The 20480-nt window shown below is 49.5% G+C and overlaps 1 protein-coding gene across 2 annotated transcripts in view; it reads left to right on the plus strand.

Annotated features, from left to right (window-relative positions):
- LOC144113186 (protein regulator of cytokinesis 1-like) overlaps positions 1-20480 on the plus strand; it is a 347115-nt gene that overhangs the window by 160687 nt on the left and 165948 nt on the right. The window lies entirely within an intron of this gene.

Raw genomic sequence — 20480 nt, forward strand, 5'->3', positions numbered from 1 at the left:
GAAGAAGAAGAAGAAGAATGTGATCTGTTTGCACCGCTGTTCAAAATTTCCTGATAGAATCTCACCGACTGCCTTGCTAAGTGTTCCAACCTTTTCTTTTCTATCAATTATTACATTTTGACTAAATCAATAATATTTAATCACTCTATTATTATTCTTAAAATTTTACAATCAAAACACTCATCCCTTTTCTGTTCATGACGAAAAATTCACCGGTGTTGCGCTCCCACGTGCTTTTCCTTTTTGTTAACTGCGTTCAGGTGAATAGCCACCCGATTCTTGGCCGATCCCCCAGTGTGGGTATGTGCCATCTTTTGATAGGCTAACAACAACAACAACAACAGCTGCTGCTCAGCTGACGTCGGGTAACCTTCTGGAGGCCAACGCACTAGTCTGAATCGCCTTACTCAGTTGAAGAGTCTTTCCCGCGGCACTGGTCTCTTTGCTGGTGGCAGCCCTGGTCACCGGATGTCTACCCCGAGCGTCATCGATGGTCTACGTGCTCCCAACCATGCCATGCCATGGCGACGGCCTGCCACGCACCGTCCAGCTGCAGACCGCGGGCCCCGGACCAGCCATCGCCACGTGCTCACACCCTCTGACCAAGGAGTCGGGTCTTACAAATCGGGCCTCACGGGCAGGTTCATCGTGAATTCGTCGAACAAACACCGCATCGTGGCCCTCTCGGGCTCTCCCCAGTTCCCAAACAACTGGAACTGCGCCGGCGCCACACTGCTGTCGAAGGATCCAGCCGGGCGGGTCTGCATCTCGGTGCCTGAACAACTGATTAGCAAGGCCACTGCCCTTAACATCCAGTGGACCACCGGGGGACGTACGGCCGCCTCGCGTAATGACGAATGCGACGCCATGGTCGCGGCCTACGAACGCGGAACTGCCCTCTGCAGAATAAGTGAGTTCAAGGGAGCCAGGCGTCGCTGCGCGACCGAACACTGCGCGTGCCTCGGCCACAACAACAGCGGCGACAGCAGCGACGAGATGGGCAGCCTCGGCACCGACATCAGGGGCTACTTCGACTAAGGCTCGATGGCGCTGGCGGTGATCCTGTTCACAGGCGTCTGCAATCTTAATGCTTTCCTAAGGGCGCTCGGCGGGCAGCAGCAACAGCTTCCGCCGGCCTGCATCGTGAAACAGCCGGACGGCACGTATCCGGCAGGGAACACCAACGCCGCTCGGGCACTGCCTGCTGCCATGGGTGTCACACCGGACCTCACGCAGCCTTCTCGGATGAATGCGTCTGCGTGTCAGCCGGCCTCGTTCGCCAAACGCTGTCCTGGAGCACGGTGGACAGGCTACCGACGAGCGCAGGGCACCGAGGGTGCCATCCATAATGAGTGCCAGGCCCTACACGCACGCAGAGTATTTTTTCTCAAATTTTTATTTTCTTCTTAATATTATCCATGGACTAAAATCTGCGACTAGCGGATCTGACCATGAGGTGTCGAACTGGCCGCTTCGCAGCCAATATATGGCTCTTTTGCAATGCTTTAGAGCTTGTTTTTTCCATATTAATAAAGTAGTGTTTTCAGTCTTCTTCTGTTGTATCTCTTACCGATGGTGGCCGCATACCTTACTGCTCCCTTTGTGAACACCACGCTGTTTTCCTCCTGTAAACTTTAGTGTCTTCGCGATATATCCCACCGACATCAGGGTTTAAAACTCCTAGGAGCCTTTGTGAGTTCCATTGTTGCAATTTGCTATCACAGAGATTGGAAATGCAGCTGGAACCAACAAATGGACGCGAACCAAGTCAAGCTGGGAAAATCGGTGGGAAAACGGTGGAAAAATCTCTGGAGCCTTTTCTGCCACATGCTTGGATATCGTGAATGCTCGTAGCGGGGCAATCTTGTCACAAGACGCGTGTGCGAATATCTTCGATGCCGCAATAGTTCCTCATCTATAAGTTTTCTCTGTAGTGCCAGCAGATTGTGAGGTTAAGTAGAGTGCTCTCGCTACAGATGTATGTCTAGAGACAACTCAGGACTGCAGTCGTCATTGATGATACCTGCGTGGTGGGTACACTCGTTTTTACATGCTGGCAAGGTGTTTGCATCAGTTGATTACTTTTTTTTTGAGCGAAGCTCCACTTCTCACACGCAGAGCTGAAGGTCAAATCTATTCCGGAAGCGACCCCGAACGGGAGGCGCACCGCTGCCACAGCTGTGCGCTACGCAGTCATGTCCGCTAGGCTGGCCGTCGCTCCAACCGTTCACTCTCGCCATTTGTGTCACGTGGTCTACCCAGTGACTCGCTCTTGGTGTATAAAAGGGCAGATAACGCGAGAGGAACAGCGGGGGAGGGCTGCTGATCCTGGCCACATGGGGCTTGTAATTCAAAGGGCCCGCGCCGCTTGCGGCGGGGATCCTCTTGCAACCAGTGATGCCACATTGGCCAGCTGGTTTTTCCTAGTTGTCGGCTAAAAATTTCCAATTTTTTCCCACAAATATGTTGTTTTTTCAAAATATAGTAAATTTAGAGCGAATACAAAGCACATTAATACAAAGCACATTAATAATGAACATCAGGGATGGATTGTTCTTGATCACATAATCGTCAATCAGCACTTCGTTTTAATTAGTTATTGCTTTGGGACGGGGACCAGCTCAGCTATTTCCATTTCAGCTCTAGCCTCTCGATCCTGGATAGACCGTTGAAATTTTCGGGAATTCCTTTACATCATGCGTACGTAAGGGATTCGTGTGACTAAAGAGCTGGGAGTGGTTGGAAGCAATTAGTGGAAGGGTCACTGCCACTATAGCTGGAAGAAATCCAAGGACGCAGCACTCGAAGCCTGAATGAACTTGAATGACCCAGGGCTCTTTATCGAAGGCTAGGCAGCAAATTAGAGGGAAACAACAAGCCAAATTTCTTCTCGCGACAGTAGTCAGGCCGCCATGATAACAGCAATTTCCCTTCAACTCAGCACATTTTCCCGAGAAAGCTTATTTAGAACACGAGTCTTTAGCAAAACCAAAATTTCCCACATTTTCAATGGGTCATTAGACAAAACTCCCTTATTCTCTCAGTGGCTTGATTTTCCCACTATATGGGAAATTTCCCACGATTCGGCAACACTGCTTGCAACACGGTGTATCGGCTGCGCATGCCGACATCGCCCTTGCCGCTTCGCCGGCTAGACGATCGCTGTTGCGAGGGGCGTCTCCTTTCTCTTCCCTTCTCTCTGTCTCCTCGTTCCCCTATCCTATAACTGCTCTATCCGCAAGAGATAGCGGAGGTGGCTCAACAGAGAGCCAGTTGGAGGGCCCGTGCAATAACAACAGGGTGTATACGTACCGCCTAACACCTCCATCGTGAACACCTTGTATGTTGTGGCTACGTGCATGCCCTACTACCAGTACAGAGACTGCCCTATACTACTCTTCAAAACCGAGCCTAGTTTCGCAGGTAACATGCAAGAAGACTTTGGTTTGTCTCTCGCCTTCGACTTTGCGGTGTCAACCTCCCAGTGGAACACTGCCTTAGACTTGGTGTTCTACAAGTTTCCGCTTACATGCTACCTTTAAATTTCCTGGATTGAAACTGTGGCAAACTACTTGACGGAACATAAAACTGTCTTTCCCTTACTTTGCAGAAAGAACCAGGATTTGCCAAGTTTAAAAGGTAAATAATAACTGTGTGTTACAATAAAGATGAACACAGACCTAACTGTGTGTAACCGTCTTTAAGCGAGTTTCCACTTCGTGTAGTCTGACTCAGCTGAGTTGAGCCACAGCAATTTTTTTTTCTAGTTATCCCGGCAGGCATCAGTTCAGACGTTCTGTTTAGCTGGAAAAAGTGTTTGTCCGGTTGCCGTTTTTACTTTTTCTCTCTTTTCCTACTCATATCATTTTAAAGCTTTTAAATGCTCACAAAATATTCGCGGCCGCCGCGTTGGTTCAGGGGTTATGGCGCTTTGCTGCCGACCCAAAAGACGCGGGTTCGATGCCGGCCGCGGCGGTCGAATTTCGACCACCGCGTCCGGCGATGTCAGTGCAGATTAAGGAAGCTCAGTTGCTCCGAATTTCCGGAGCCCTTCACTACGTCCACCCTCAGAGCCTGAGTCGCTTTGGGAGGTTAAACCCACATAAACAAACCAATCCAAACAAAATTATTCGCAATGGTTTTCGCACTGTCAATCGCCCCATTCATCCATATTTTCGAAACACTGTTTTGTTTATGTCTTAATCAGTGCGCCTTTGTTCAAAAAGCAAATATCAGAGGTTTTGTTTTTGTGGCTTTGCTGATATGAATATGCACATATATTCACCAAGTGGGTTGATCGTACATTTGTTTACTGAATTATCTGTCGTAGGGTAGCAATGAAGCGGAGATCGGCGGTAGCGCTACGGACTGGAAGACAAGGGGGAGAAGGCGGGTTGCGCGCTGCCACCGCACGAGGTTGTTGGGATTCAGGTAGCAGCATCCCACTGCTGCCACCAGTTGTTAGGATGGGGTAGCGTGGTCGGGCCAGAGAAGGGACGAGGAGGATCGGAGACGTGGTTACGAAGGAAAAGGCAAGGAAAACTTTATGCAGCATATTTACATAATGTACAAGTAAGGGAAACTGAGAATGCCTCTATGTAAAGGGTGCTTCCTAGCAGACTGGAGTCTCTGCACCAACGGGGTCTCCCTGGTACCAAACCAGTAGCTCGTTAAATACCCTTCATATTCCCCAGATCCCTGGCTGGGGAATACAGTTCGAAGAATGATGTCCTATCAAACGAGAAGAAGACACCGGCAGGGGCGGTGCTGGTGCTCTCTCGGCTCGTCGATGGAAAGGGTAAAAAACACTGGCACCTTGTCAACACAGCTTCCAGGTGGGCGCCCACGTGGCACAGGGATGCGCCCAAGTGGCACAGGAATGTCAAGTCAAATCCCAGCAGGGAACTGAAATACCTCTCACTTCCTCGCCTGTGGTCCGAAACGCGGAAACACTGTCGAAGACGCAGCTCTCCGTCAAATGTAGACCCCAGCGTGGCTGATGAAACCAACACTCGTTACTGCGGCCCGATGGCGTGCTCGGCCACGTGGTGCCGCCATTGTCGCCGCTGCTTCTGCCACTGCTTCCGAGAACGCCAAGCAGCAGCGTTTCTTCAGAATTCTCAATCGCCTTCATGTTGGTTTTCTGGAAATTCTGGTCGAGAAAGCCCGCGTCTTTATCCCTTTAGGCTGGAAGGCACGCTGGGCATAACAGGGTGTAGCTGACCCTAGTGACGCCACTTAGCATGGGGAGTTATGGGAATGGACTGCGTGCAACTGCATGGTGACGATAGTGGGACTACGAGGACAAAGTTTCAGTGCACTCGCAGCCTCGCAGCCTTGGCACTCGCCGCCTGGAGTAGTTGTACAGCTGTTGGTTTCAGGAAGGCTGAGCCTCTTCGGCCTCTTATTTGTGAAACCTCACGCAGGTTTCGTGGCACACGTTCATCCTTAACAGTACTTCGTAGCAATCCTGAAATGGGCCATATTTGTCTGAAGCCTCTCAAATACCTGCATAAATAAAATAATGATGGCCGCGACTCGGTTTCGAACCTATGGCGGCGCGAACAGATCAGTTCAACTGGCAGCTGCACGACAACGCTATGCTGCGGCCGGAACTGATCACGACTCGTTTTCAAGCGCCACACTTTCACGCATGGTTTCTTACTATTCACTAGAGGGAAGGCTGGCGGCTCTGCACTTCATACACCATAGACGCCCAAGGCATGCCGGGAGGACAGCGCTTCGGATTGACATCTGGTGGCTTCTTGTTGACTGTACTACAGTTTGGATTTTTTTGGTTGCAGAGTTTCGTTTTCACCACTGTAGTTTTTACTGATGCTTTGTGCGCTTTGTGGTGGTGAAGTTGTCCATGCAGCTACGCACGTAGTTCATTTCGGATCCGAAGCATCCGAAGGCGCTTGACTCAAAGTGAGCTGAGCACAGTGTCTCGTGCCTGCTAGCCATGAAGTCCGTTTTCCCCGTCATTGGGAGCCGTTTACCTCAGCGGGAACCTGCGCAACCTGTACACTAAAAGGTGAAAGAAGGGGACAATGTTTTTTTGTGATTTGAGAACGCGACAGTCTGCTGCCGTGACCACTCTGCACGCTTCTGTAGGAGTCTCGGAGGCACTTGTTTTAAAAGCGCGAAGTACTTCGACGCGCGCAGCTTATGTTAATCGCACTCGCCGAGGATTGCGTGTGGTTCATTTCGAAGACTGGCGGTGGCCGCGAATTGCATGCAGTAAGGACTTCCATTTCATGAACTAATTCACACAAATATCTGCATGTTGCGCTTGTCAGCATAAACACGGCCGTGCACAAACTTTTTGTGGTAGGATAGGTTTCCGCTTCCTAATTCATGTTTTTCTTGGCAACATTTGTAAGCGCAGCGCCAGGACATGGCGAGAACCGGCACTTAGTGCGTAGAAACAAGTTTCGAATAGAAAAGCTAGGGCTGGAGCAAGTTTCTCAAGGCACGAACATAGCCTATGCATGGACATAGGGCGCGAACCCGCAATTGCAGACTACACCAAAGAAACGTTTGTTTTCACATTGCGAAAAGGGAAGGTTCTAAAGTGTAGTATCTTAAGGTCTAACTATTTTTTCAACAATATTTGCTGCAAAAAGTGCGTCTGTTAAACGAAAAAAAATTTCTATGGTTAGCTATAATTGGCGGCACGAAGATAAAACCCTCTCTCGCCATGGGCAAATTCGGTACTCGTTTACGACTATCCTCTTTTCTGTTCATTTATTGCAATGCCCAGTAAGCATTTTTAATTACAGGACACACTGTGAAACAACACTTTCTTGCAATATATAATTTCCGAAAATTTGTATTTCTACGGTCATAGTTATGTTCTATAGGGTCAGGCCAGGTGCGACACGCTGTCTTCCCGACATTCCAACGGTGGATAAAGGGCCCTCTAAGAAATTCGCAGAGACAGTGGAGCCAGCTTTCCCTCTGGGTAATATTTGGAAACTCCATGCTTTCATGTTTTGCATTGTACATTGTCATCTTCAGCAACTTCCATCCGTGCGCAAAAAGCACTGTTAGCCTCCGATCCCGCCAAATCCGCCGGGGGACGCGAAGCCTCTGAGACTGGAAACTGAAAAAGGAAACTGGAGTCTGGAACAGGATTGGAAACGCGCATAACTGGCTCCCTGGGTTAGTATACACCTTGTGGGCTTCGCCCTTTGGCGCTCGAGCTCACACTTTTAGCGTGGAACACGGGAGAGTTTTGCAACCTCCTCCTCAAGGCACTGGACCCTGGACTGCGCCTTCGTCTTCCACGTAACTTAGCACGTCGCGACGCAGCATTGTTATGCCGTTTATGGATCGGCGTTGCTTTTAACAACCACTATGCTTTCCTGATGGGGATGGCCGACAGTCCTGCCTGTGAAAGCTGCGGTTGTGAGTAGACCATCACTCATCTTCTCTGTGAGTGCCCTGCATTTGCGAGTGCAAGACATACACTGTGTTGTGTCCTGGACCGCCTCTATCCTCGCCCATTAACAGAGCAAAAGATCCTCGGTCCGTGGCCACAGCAGTCGACTGCCCTCAAGGTACTCTTTGCCTACTTGAGAGCGACTGGATTGAGTGACAAATTGTGACAACGTTGTGCGTGTGTGTGTGTTATGCCTTTTTCCACTTCTCTCTTCTTCCTTTTAGCCCCTTAATCCCTCTTCCCCAGTGAAGGGTTGCCAACCGGAACCCCTTTCTGGTTAACATCCCTGTCTTTCCCTCCTCCTCTTTATCTATCTATCTATCTGTCTATCTATCTATCTATCTATCTATCTATCTATCTATCTATCTATCTATCTATCTATCTATCTGTCTGTCTGTCTGTCTGTCTGTCTGTCTGTCTGTCTGTCTGTCTGTCTGTCTGTCTGTCTGTCTGTCTGTCTGTCTGTCTGTCTGTCTGTCTGTCTGTCTGTCTGTCTGTCTGTCTGTCTGTCTGTCTGTCTGTCTGTCTGTCTGTCTGTCTGTCTGTCTGTCCGTCCGTCCGTCCGTCCGTCCGTCCGTCCGTCCGTCCGTCCGTCCGTCCGTCCGTCCGTCCGTCCGTCTGTCTGTCTGTCTGTCTGTCATTCGCGCTTTGAGCTACGCGGCGGTAATGACAGAGAGATGTGCGCCGCATGCATTGGCAGGAACGCGGCAGTGGGGCAAAAAACATTGGCGTTCACAACATAGTTGCAAAAACACGGCACTTGACCAATAGCCCGCTGGCGTTCCTTGGGTAAATTTGCAATGACGATGCAAAAGTTAGACTCAGTAGATTTAGACGAGCGATTAACATGGTTAAATTTTTAAAACCAGCGGGACAAGCCCGGAAGGACTAAGTCGGCTCCGAGTTGGATGGCGCGCCTGGGCCTACGCAGCAACAGATGGCGGTGGTGTCCACCTGCAAAAACATGCTTTCGCACAATATTTCGTGCTTAGCAATGCTAAACCACACTCAATTTTTTTTATCTTATGTCTCGCAAGTTTGTCACAGAGACACATTCCAAACCTGCACCCACCGACGTGATGAACCGCGGAAACACTGTCTGACTGAAGTGCGGACAGCGACGTGCAGGTTCACGTTGTTTCACGTTCTACACAATTTTGTGGTGCTCGTTCTCTCTCCAGGAGTTAAAATCCGCGCTGTTATGTACATTACATTCTTGGCCAAGAAAATAACACGCGTGGCCTTCCATATGTTCCAGATTTTATGGAAAGTGGTCGACTTATGTTCTGAAGATTCCTTCATGAAAGACGCCACATCTTTCAATGGTGTTTTTTTTTCTCACAGCTTAAAAATTTTGCTCCCGGAGACTGCGCAACAGGAATGAAATGCTTACTGTTTTCCTGTTCTGAATAGTGAGCATGAACTTGACCCTTCAATTGCCGTGTAATCAAGAAGTCACGACAGACTATAGGCAGCCTAAATATTCGGTTTACAAGCAGTTCGCGGACGTCACCGGTTCTGTAGCATTGTCCAGCTAACTCAGCCTTTTTTTTTTAAGATTACAAGTCGGCTGCTTATGACACAAAATGAGGCTTGCGCCAGTACAAAGCAGAAGCTCTGAGGCTCGAAGCAGTGCGGCCGATTTCCCGACTTCCTGCCCCGGCCAAGCACAGTAGCTTCCATTGATCTCCCCAGTTTCTTGGCGTGCTTCCACGGGACTGCTACTCGTTGGTGCTGGAGCTTATCAGGACGCTTTCAGCACAGCTCCGCAATTGTACACACGCGGCTCTCCATCTGACGCTCCAGGCGCTTTTTCCAGATAAAAAAATTGGGATTCCGAGTGACGACTTTATGCTACTTACAGTTACTGGCTTGTGCGCTAGGTGTGTAGTGCCAACTAAAAACCAGAGTTAGCCAAAGAGTACACCAAAAAAACTAGTGATCCTAAATTCAGAACTGAGATGTTTATGATGCAGACGGCCTATAAAATGCGGTTAGTGGGCAGAGGGAAAGAGAATAGGCAGAAGATAAAGAATGAAGCAGCAAAGAAAGAAAAAGCAAAGGAGTGAACGGAAACAACGAGAATGAAGTAAAATAAGGTGAACAATCTCGTGAAGACGAGAAACTTCCTCTTTATTTCAAGCTACAACACGATATTTCGTCGCTTATTTTGTCCCGACGCTCAACGCAAGGCAAAGCAAAGCGCCTGAACGCTTCAATAAGAATATGCCCTCACAAAATAAGTTCTATCAGCCGAAACTAGCAGAGAAGTGAGTTTTAAACAAGCAAAAACCCTTTAAAACGGCGGCGCAAACGGTGGCAGAACGAGCAGCGCCAGCATCTTCTCTCGAGGCGAAGCCGCCACGTGAGAAGAAGACGCCACGCGAACAGGTTCAGGCGGACGGTATATCTGGTCTGTTGACGACGGGTGACCTTCGGCAGGCCAAAGATCAAATCTGAATCGCCGTGCTCTTTTGCTGGTGGCAGCCCTGGTCACCGGATGTCTACCTCGAGCGTCATCGGCGGTCTACGTGCTCTCGGTCACGGCATGTCATGGCGACGGCCTGCCGCGCACCGTCAAGCTGCAGACCGCGGGTCCCGGACCAGCCATCGCCTCGCGCCCTCACCCTCTGATTAAGGAGTCGAGCCTCACGAGTCAGGCCTCCCGGGCGGGTTCATCGGGAATTCATCGAACCAACACCGCATCGTGGCCGTCTCGGGGTCCCCCCAGTTCCCGAACAACTGGAACTGCGCCGACGCCAGGCTGCTGTCGAAGGAGCCAGCGGGGTGGGTCTGCATCTCGTTGCCTGAACAACTGATTAGCAAGGCCAGTGTCCTTAACATCCCGCGGACCACTCAGGAACGTACGGCCGCCTCGCGTATTGACGAACGCGACGCCATCGTCACGACCTACGAACCCGTGTGTGCCCTCTGCAAAATCAGTGAGTTCAAGTGCGCCAGGCGTCGCCGCGCGACCGAACACCGCGCGTGCCTCGGCCACAACTGCGGCGACAACAACGACGAGACGGTCAGCCTCGCCTCAGACATCAGGCTCTCCTTCGACTAAGGGTCGATGGCGCTGGTGGTGCTGCCTTCACGGGCGTCTGCACAGTGGTACCTTGCCTTCCGAGGGGCACGCGGTGGGCAGCATCAACAGCCGCCGCCTGCCTGCTTCTGGGAACAACTGGACGGAATCTTTATGGCAGTGAACACGTACCAACGCCTCTCGGGCACCGCCTGCTGCCATGGGCGTCGCACCGGACGTCACGCAGCGGTCTTAGACGAACGTTTCCTCGGGTGAGCCGGCCTTGTTCGCCAAACGCTGTCCTGGAGCACGGTGGACAGGCTGCTTACGAGCGAGGACACCGAGGGCGCCCGCTGTAATGCGTGCCAGGCCCGACACGCGCGGAGATCATTTTTTTTCGTGAAGTTTTTTCTGCTCAGCATTATGTACTGAAAATCTTCGTGAGACGGGTCTGAACGTAAGGTGCTGAACTGGCCGCTTCGGAGCGAATATTTGGCACCTTCTCAATGCTTCACGGCTTTTCTTTCTACCGTATTAGTAAAATAGTTTTTCGCTGCTTTTCTCTTGCATTTCTTTCCGTTGGTGTCCGCACACCTCACTTAACCCGAAATTATGCTTGTCCTCCATTATGAACAGCACGCTCATTTCGGCCGTGTATGCAGAACTGTGTTTTCGATGTATCCCGCCGACATCGCAGGAGTAACACGCCTAAGAGCCATTGTGTAGTAACGTCTTTGCAATTTGCTGTCACTGAGATGGTAACTGCAGCTGGAACTAACCAGGGAAAACGTTTCGCCCGTCACAATGGTGGGAAAATCTCTGGCGCCTTTGATATGCTGGGTTAACGTGAATGCTCATAGCGGGCGCAATTCAGTCTCAACCCGTGTGTGCAAACAGCTTCGAGAATTCGGCAGTATTGCCTCGTTCTACAGTTTGCTGTTTGGTGCCAGCAGATGGTGAGGCTGTGTACTGTGCTTTCGCTACAGACGTAAATGCTTATTTATCAGCATTAATTTCAGACAACTCAAGACTCAAACAAACGCGCCTGTCACATTTTTACGCCTATTCGTGTCAGTCTTCACGCAGAAATTACTCACCAGGGGAATAATGTATCTGCTCATACAAGCCCAACTAAGAAGCTTACACGCCCCACTCAGCCAATACCCAATGGTTGCTTCCCCGCAAAGCCAACCCTGGCCATGTAAGGTATGCACACAGCTCCTTCCTCGCATATTTTACGCCTGGCTGCATTAAAGAAAAGCCGCAACCAAAATGTGAAGCTGGAAGTCTCTTACTGCCCTGAGACTTGTGCAGGCTTCCTTACCATAATTTAGTTTAGGGAGTCCACGGAACGCCATCGCCCGTTTGGCGCGACGCCTTGCCCGTTAGACAAATCGCTCTGCTACGTACGGTTAAAAGGGCGCGCGGAGCGGCAAACCACGTAGAAGCGCTGCCAGGCGCCTTGCCGAAACGTGCGGGACTCAATTTGCAGTCGTAGTTCATCGGCACATCGTTCTCGACAAACCCGATGCTACGAACGCCAGCATACCTTCCGCGCCGAACGAACGGGCAGCAAGCCGCAAGCTTCGTAGTGAACGCGCTTTGGATGTGCGCTGCGTTGTTCGCCGCTCACCGCTCACCGCGTGATTCCTGCGTGCCCGCACGGCCCCACTGCGCCCGAACAAGACGAGCGGGAGGCGATGTCGTCGCGCACTATCTGTTGGGGCAGTGGGGTACACCGCGAGGAGGAGGAGGCGGAGGAGGAGTGCGAGGAGGAGGATTTTTCGCTCACGGCCGCCGACGACACCGGCTTTTCCGCTACACGAGCTCCTTAACGCTGTCGCGTTAGAGATTCATCCGTCTGGCCCTGGACACCGCTGACAGCCTGCTGAAAGGGGAGGAAGATGACGGTGGTCAAGAATCAAGACCACCGCCCTCTGATTCCTTGACGGAGGCAATTAAAGTTACATCATCATTCCCATACAGCGCGGTTCGGGTGTACACCGAGATATCTGAGACAGGCGTCATTTACTTTCCTTAAAACCTATTTTCGTTTCATTTTCCTTTCCTTACGGTGTGGCTCGGGTGTCCAGCGATACATATGAGCTTTTCCTCAAAAACCAATTTTCAATTTTGCATTCCGCGCACTGAATAGCGCGCCTACCCTGCCATACCAGTAGGTGGCGCTAAATGGTTGATCGCGAGAGGTTGGCCCCTCAATGAACGCTGCGCCCTGTTGCTGGAGTGCCGCATGACAGCCACAACCTTGTCAGCGCTAATTCATGCAGCCTACATCTCTCTCTCTCTCAGTTCCCGGGTTCGAACCCGACCGCGGCAGCCACGTATCGACGGAAGCGAAACGCTAAAGGTGCCCGTGTGCTTTGCGATGTCAGTGCACATAAAGATCCCCGGGTGGTCGAGCTTATTCCCAAGCCCCCCCCCCACTGCGGCACCTCTTTCTTCCTTTCTTCTCTCAGTTCCTCCTTTATCCCTTCCCTTCGGGTGTCCACCGAGATATGTGAGACTTACTACGCCATTTCCTTTCCTGAAAAACCAAGTTTCAATTTTGTGTTCCGCACGCTGAATAGGCAGCGCGCCCACCATGCTAGACCAGCAGGTGTCAATGTTTCATCGCGAGAGGTTGGTCCCGCAATGAATGCTGTGGCCATTGCTGGAGTGCTGTGTGCGTACCATAACCTTGTCAGCGCTATTGCGTGCAGCACACATCTCTCTCTCTCAGTACCCCGCTTTGTACCCCGCGTATAGATAGATATGTTGGGCATGGGCAACATTGGGCTTGTCTGTTGCGGCTAGCAAACGGAAACACGTGGTGACCGCGTTGTCCGACCGCGGCAGCCACGTTTCGATGGAGGCGAAACGCTAAAGGTGCCCGTGTGCTGTGCGTTGTCAGTGCACGTTTAAGATACGCAGGTGGTCGAACTTATTACCGAGCCCTCCACTCTAGCACCTCTTTCCTCCATTGTTGCTTCACTCCCTCCTCTCTCCATTCCCTTATGGCGCGGTTCTGTGTCCACCGAGATATGTGAGACATATGTGAGAGCATCGAATAATATTGTTTAATTTCCAACATCGGGATGGTCTCATGCACAGAACCGCATAACCGAAAGTCAGGCTAGGAACCATTCCTGCTAGCTTTACTGATTACATATTTTCATCCTCTGTTATTTATCCACACCCCAAGATACCTGTAGTGTTCCTGTATATGATCCCGCACGGCGCTATAAAATTTCAAAGTCTGGAAAAACGGAAAAATTTGGCCCCCTCCCGTAGGCAGCATCGTATAATATTCAAACGCGCTGGGAAGCTCGTGTATTAATAGCGCAGAACTGAAACTTCGGCACATTCCTCAGCTAAGTGCATATTATACAAATCCCGGAAGTATTTTTGTAGGTGCTTTTATTCACGTTTTACTATTTTTTTGTACCCCAACCCATTCAGTTACGCGCCCAGTCGCCGCCACTACAGATGGCGCAGGTAGTTGATGTCCCAGAAAGCTGGGCCTAATGCGAGCAGCGTGTAGTGGAGTTCCCGCGGTAAAAAGGAGATCTAAGAATCCCCGGAATAATTTCTACCACCTGGGGATCTTTAGCGTGCACTGACATCGCACAGCACACGGGCGCCTTAGCGTTTTGCCTCCATAAAAACGCAGTCGAACCCGACCGCGGCGGCTGCGTTTTTATGGAGGCAAAACGCTAAGGCGCCCGTGTGCTGTGCGATGACAGTGCACGTTAAAGATCCCCAGGTGGTCGAAATTATTCTGGAGCCCTCCACTTCGGCACCTCTTTCTTCCTTTCTCTTTCACTCCCTCCTTTACCCCTTCCCCTACGTCGCGGTTCAGGTGTCCAACGATATATGAGACAGATACTGCGCCATTTCCTTTCACCGAAAACAAATTATTAATATTATTATCCCCGAGCACACGCATCGCAGCAACTACGTCTGCCAAAGCGAAGACGACGACTGCTTCTGCAACGGCCTCCCGCGCCTTTCTTCCGAACGGGACGCGGCCCCTATGCTTAGAGGTGTGTCTAGTCGATCGCAGATTGATGTCGCGTGGTGTGATAACTGCGTTACTATTCGCATTAAAGTCACAATAAATTTGTGGAGCTCGACAGGATAAAAAAAGCTGCATGAGCGCAAACAAAGATTGAAAAGTAAAAACGGAGAAAAATAAATTTGAAACTGGCGCAATTATGCGCGTTGCGTAGCATGATGTTCATGCAGAACATGTTCGTTGCTGGTTCTAGTGTCGCTCGTCTTTACTGGGCTAGGCGTAGAGTGTACGCAGAGTTGTCCCAAAATGTCTGCTAATATGGGGTAATTGCTTCTGGTCTCAGTTTGAGCAGGTTTCTGCTCTGAATGAGTTATGACAACCAAAACACTTTTACGGTTGAGGTGAAACGCAAAAGGCGCCGCCCGTGTGCTGTGTGATGTCAGTGCACATTAAACATCTCCAGGTGATCGCAATTATACCGGAGTCGTTGTTGTTGTTGTTAGCCTATCAAAAGATGGCCCATACCCACACTGGGGGATCGGCCAAGAATCGGGTGGCTATTCACCTGAACGCATTTAACAAAAAGGAAAAGCACGTGGGAGAGCAACACCGGTGAATTTTTCGTCATGAACAGAAAAAGAATGAGTGTTTTGATTTTAAAATTTTAAGAATAATAATAAAGAGAGGGATTAAATATTAATGATTTAGTCAAAATGTAATAATTGATAGAAAAGAAAAGGTTGGAACACTTAGCAATGCAGTCGGTGAGATTCTATCAGGAAATTTTGAACAGCGGTACAAACAGAACTGTGGCTGAACCCAAATGTGGTGGCACCAAATGATAGCTAGAGCGAGCTGCTCAAACTAAGGCCAAGATGCTGCAAGGGCTCCTCCAGCAACCTTTTTCTCAGTGAGTTGAATCGGCGACAATACAGCCAAAAATGTTCAATAGATTCTGGCTCACGGCAAAATGCACAAAGGGGAGAGAGCGCCAAACCCGACTTGTGTAAATAGAAATTTAGAGGGGGGATGCGGCAGCGCAGCCTCGTCAGTGATACTTCAAGCTGCCGAGAGCAACAAATTTTCCTGTTCCAATAATATTTAAGGTGCTCATAATCCGCCGATGTTAAAAGTGATGTGTCTAGCGTGCTTAAAAACGCACGTCGCCGAAATCTAGATGCTGTAATATAGGCTGTAGCCGGGATGATTGGCAACACGGGGCCGCTGAGGGAAGCCTTTGCGAGATTATCAGCAATCTCATTTACTGTCACACTGCTGTGGCCGGGAACCCATACTAAATGAACAAGGCTCAAATGCGGAGGAAGTAGGGATAAGAAAGTTGATAAAATGGGACCGTCAACCTGTGCAACGAGGGACGAACACAAAGATAAAGAATCAGTAATTACTGCAACTGCTGTAATAGAGGGGTCTAGCTTGCGTAGAGCAAGTACAACTGCTAGAAACTCTGCTTGAAAAATAGGGGTGAAATCTGGAAGGCGCAGAGCAAAGGACCAGTCTAAATGCGAGCAAAATATTCCCACACCTGCTTTTTCATTGCATTGCGATGCATCAGTGGCTATTGCTATATCTGTAGGTAGGGTCCTCAGATGATCTTCTAGAAGACCATTTAGAATACTCGGTGGCAAAAGTTTTGCATTTTTTGGGAATATGTCGTAGAAAACAATGTGGATAGTGGGCCCATTCCGAAGCGCAGGAAGGATATCATAAATGTTTACATCTAAAGGCTGAAGTAATCTTTGCACAAACACTACCTGAGGGGAATTGAAACGAGACCAGGGGACACCAAAAAAGGAGGTCGGCTGAGAATAGGAAATGCTTTGGGAACGGTGGAAATGGGATTCATAGATCCTGAGGTAAGTTTGCACAGTTAAAAATTGAAGTCGTGATAAGAGAGACGGAATGCGTGCTTCAAGGTACAGCACATTGATAGCCACAAATTTTGGAAGACTGAGGCACATGCGAAGTGCTTCCCTCTCTAAAAGGACGAGAGGGCGAAGTTTATATGTAGCCGACCCTGAAAACAACACTGATCCAAATTCTAAAATTGGCCTGACATACATTATGTAGATCATTAATAGCGCATCTCTGCGCATGCCGTACCGGTGATGACATAATCTCCGTAACATGCCCACGGCACGAGCCCCTTTCGCCGCGACATGGTCAATTTGAGGTCGCCAAATGAGTTTGTTGTCATAAATGACCCCTAGGTATTTTAGGGATTGAACCTGCGGTATTATTTTTAACTGGCAAGTGAGAGAGACCACTACAGGAGTGAATAGAGGGAAAACAAGAGTGGCGCACTTGCCAACATTTAACTTCAGGTGTAATGCGCTCAACCAGTGCTCAAGTGTATTCAAATATGACTGCAACAGACCATACAGAGAATGTATATCTGGCGCAGCAGCAAAAAACGCAATGTCGTCCGCATAGACGTAAGTGCGTACATGGCGGTGGAGAGGAATTGAGTTTAACAGAATATTAAAGAGCACAGGGGAAAGAACAGCTCCTTGCGGTACACCTCGCGTTTGTCTATACCTCTCTGAATGAACACCATTCTGGACGCAAAAGAATTCCCTGTTATGAAGAAATGCAGATATCCATGCAACTATATAATCTGGAAATTGAAGAGACTGTAGCCTATGTATCAGGATGGAGTGTTCTACACTGTCGTAAGCTTTGGCGACATCTAACGTAACCAAAGCCGCGACCAGGCGTTGACGACGAGCAAGGAGAATTCTGCTCTCAAGATCAGCATGTACATTCCATATCGAACACCGTGGCCGGAAACCGAGTTGGCACGGGCTGAGTATATTTTTGCGGTCCACAATGGCTGACACCCGAATTAGTAACAACATTTCTATCAACTTTACCACGTTTGATGTTAAAGAAATTGGCCTAATATTATCCAATTCATAGCCTCCACCCTGATTTTTAAGTAAAGGGATCACCTTGGACAGCTTCCACTCAGAAGGTATCCAAGCGTGTTTGAGAGAGTAGTTTATTAGGTGCAATAAGGAGTTGGGAGACTCTTCAAATAGAATCTTGAGCATCTTTGTGGTAACTCCATCAGGGCCAGGAGCAGCAGCTGGCAATCTCTGGACAACTTGTGAAAGCTCTGATAGATTTACTTGTGAGGCATTATCATTTGGTACGACTGGTGCAAACAACAATGGTCGCATAGGTAGTAAAGGCGAGAACCGCTTTTGCAGGCCTGTGGCTATTAATTCAACCGCGTGGATAGCTTCTACAGGTGACAAAACTAATGACTGAAAATTATGAGAGGACATGAGCTGTTTCCTAGACCGTAGAAAACCGAATAGTGCACGTCGGTTGCCCGCCTTTGAAAGATAATCGAAGTGTTCTGAGTCATATTTTTCCTTTGCGCGAGAAACTGTGCGTTTAAAGGTGGCTGCAATAAATTTATAATCATTCCAGTTATTCGGACATTGGTTATGAAGAAGCTTTTTCCATGCTGCCTTCCTCCGCCTGTAATCTCTTGTACAGTCCGCATTCCACCAGTTAGAAGAATTCCCTTTTGTTGGCCTCACCAGGAACTTCGACTTTTTACGGCTTTCCTCAATAGCCAGACATATGCTTGCTGACTGGTGGACCTCGGCGATGTAAGACACTGGAGCAAGGGCAGAGCGCAACGCCGTCTGAAATCTGTCATAATTTACATGTGACCGCAGCTGAGAAGACGCCGGAGTAACACGACATATGATATCAAAATGAATAGGGATATGATCACTTGAAGTGCCGCTATCAACTGTCGACCAATTCGTTACGCCAATTCCAGGACTAATGAACGTGAGATCTAAAACAGATTGAGTGTGTGAGCGAAGATAAGTGGCCGATCCTGAATTTAAGCACATCAGGTTGTGATCAGAAACCCAGTCCCAAAGGTTCTTGCCGCATGAATTAGTCCTAAATCCCCAAGACACATGGTGAGAATTGAAGTCCCCAGCCACGATAACTGGGTTTTTACAGTTTACGAGTAAAAAATCCAGAGGTCTAACATCCTGGACTCCATTGGGGAAATAACAATTTGCTATCGAAAATGAAGAGCACCCAGGAAGTACAAAGTCTATTGCCAAAATCTCACAGTCAGGAGACATTTGTTGAAAAGATACCACAGCCCAGTGGCAAAATTTTGAAGAGACTAAAGTAAGTAAACCCCCGCCTCTTGACTGGCGGTCTAGGCGAAATGACCGGTAATTTTTGATATGAAAATGTTTGTCGGTTGAAAGCCACGTTTCTTGCAGAATTATGACATCCGGATTAAGCTGAGTAGAAAGGCAGTGTAAATCTGTGGAAGCGGAAAGAATAGAGCGACAGTTCAACTGCAGAACTCGCAACGACGATATGGTTGCGAAAGTCTAGCAGCAGCAACTGCCTGCTCCAAAATGGTCTCCTTGGGTTTAGTGCCAAGCTGCTTCTTCTTTGATTTGAGCTGGGTGCCCTGAGAAGACAACGAATGAGACATGGGGGACCCACTGCGCTTAAGAAGCCGCGCATCAGGCTCCACCGTCTCGGAATCATACATTATATCAACATCCCTCGAAGTACCCGAGGTAGGTACAGCGGAAGTGACAGAAGTTTGTTCCTGGGGTTGTGATGCTACTGGAATTTGAGACCGGATAAGAGGAGAGGGAATTGCTGTCGAAAGAGGTGCCAAACTAGCCTGCACGGCATGTGTAATCTGAGTCGCTAGAACATTTGTAAAGCACTCCGACACACTTGCGACAATCTTTTCTACCATTTTAGACATCGAAGCCTCCACAGCAGCCGCAATTGCCTGGGACAGCGTTGAGTGTAACATTACACCTTGCCGAGCGGTCACACCGGCATAACCGTGGGCACGTTCTTTGACCTCTGAAATAGCGTCACGGCACGAACAGCGTTTCCTGTCAATTATTTCCAGAATTTGAATTTCCTGAGCTCGAGAGGGACAATTTGAGTAGTTTGCAGAGTGCGCACCACCGCAAAGGCAACACTTCTCATTCTTCTCAGTGCAGGTGCTCGTTGAATGACCATCCCCGCAGTCGCAACGCCTCAAGTTGGATTTGCAACCGCAGTTGTTACACTGCAGAGGCCGAGATGATAATGGGTCTACGCGAAAAATTAGAGGCCATGCCTTGATTTCAGAGGGGCAGGAAGTGCCGGCAAAGGTAGCAATCACTGATTCAGTGGGCATCCGCACGTTGTTTACATCCCGGCTACAGCGGTGCACAGCAACAACACCTGCAGCCGACAGAAGCTCAAGAGTCTCTGCCGGAGACAGGGAAGAGTCGACACCTCGTACAATACCTTTCGTGCACGCCAGATGAGAAGGGATGAAAGAACTTACCCGAAGGGAGGCAAAGGATGCGGAGTTTAGTAAATCTGTGACACAGGCGAGGTCTGGCGATCTGCACAGAATCCCACCGCGTCCAAACTGGCGAACCTCTGAGATTGACTCATAATGAGAAGTCGCTGACTGGAGAGCAGCCCGAACAGCACCAGAGTTGTTCATCCTGATAGCACCACCATCCTTAGGCACCAGCGCGACAGGGATACTGCCGACACCACTGCGCAAAAAAAGCTTCCAACGGTAGGAGATCAGTGGACAGAGAAGCCGACCAGGGGGAACTCCCCTGGCCGGGAGACTGGGTGGACATAGCCCGGGCTTACTGCCTTACCGCGCAAAGACGCAGAGAGAAAATGCCACAATCAGCCACCCGAAACAGCCGATCGTTCCCAGCAGAGCAGAGCCGTCGGGGCAGCGATGAACAGGACCTACTTCTTCCTTCCTTTCTTCTTTCACCCCCTCCTTTGTCCCGTTCCTTACGGCCCGGTTCCGCGGTGCCTACCGACATATGTGAGACAATTCCCGCGCCACTTTCTTTCCTCAAAACAAAATTTCAATTTTTTTCGCCAAGGCTGTTTTATGGTCAACAGACCCATATCTTCAGGATGTAGTGTGGTACTTACCAAAA

The sequence above is a fragment of the Amblyomma americanum genome, chromosome 1, assembly GCF_052857255.1.
Source record: "Amblyomma americanum isolate KBUSLIRL-KWMA chromosome 1, ASM5285725v1, whole genome shotgun sequence".
In the NCBI taxonomy this organism is placed as follows: domain Eukaryota; kingdom Metazoa; phylum Arthropoda; class Arachnida; order Ixodida; family Ixodidae; genus Amblyomma; species Amblyomma americanum.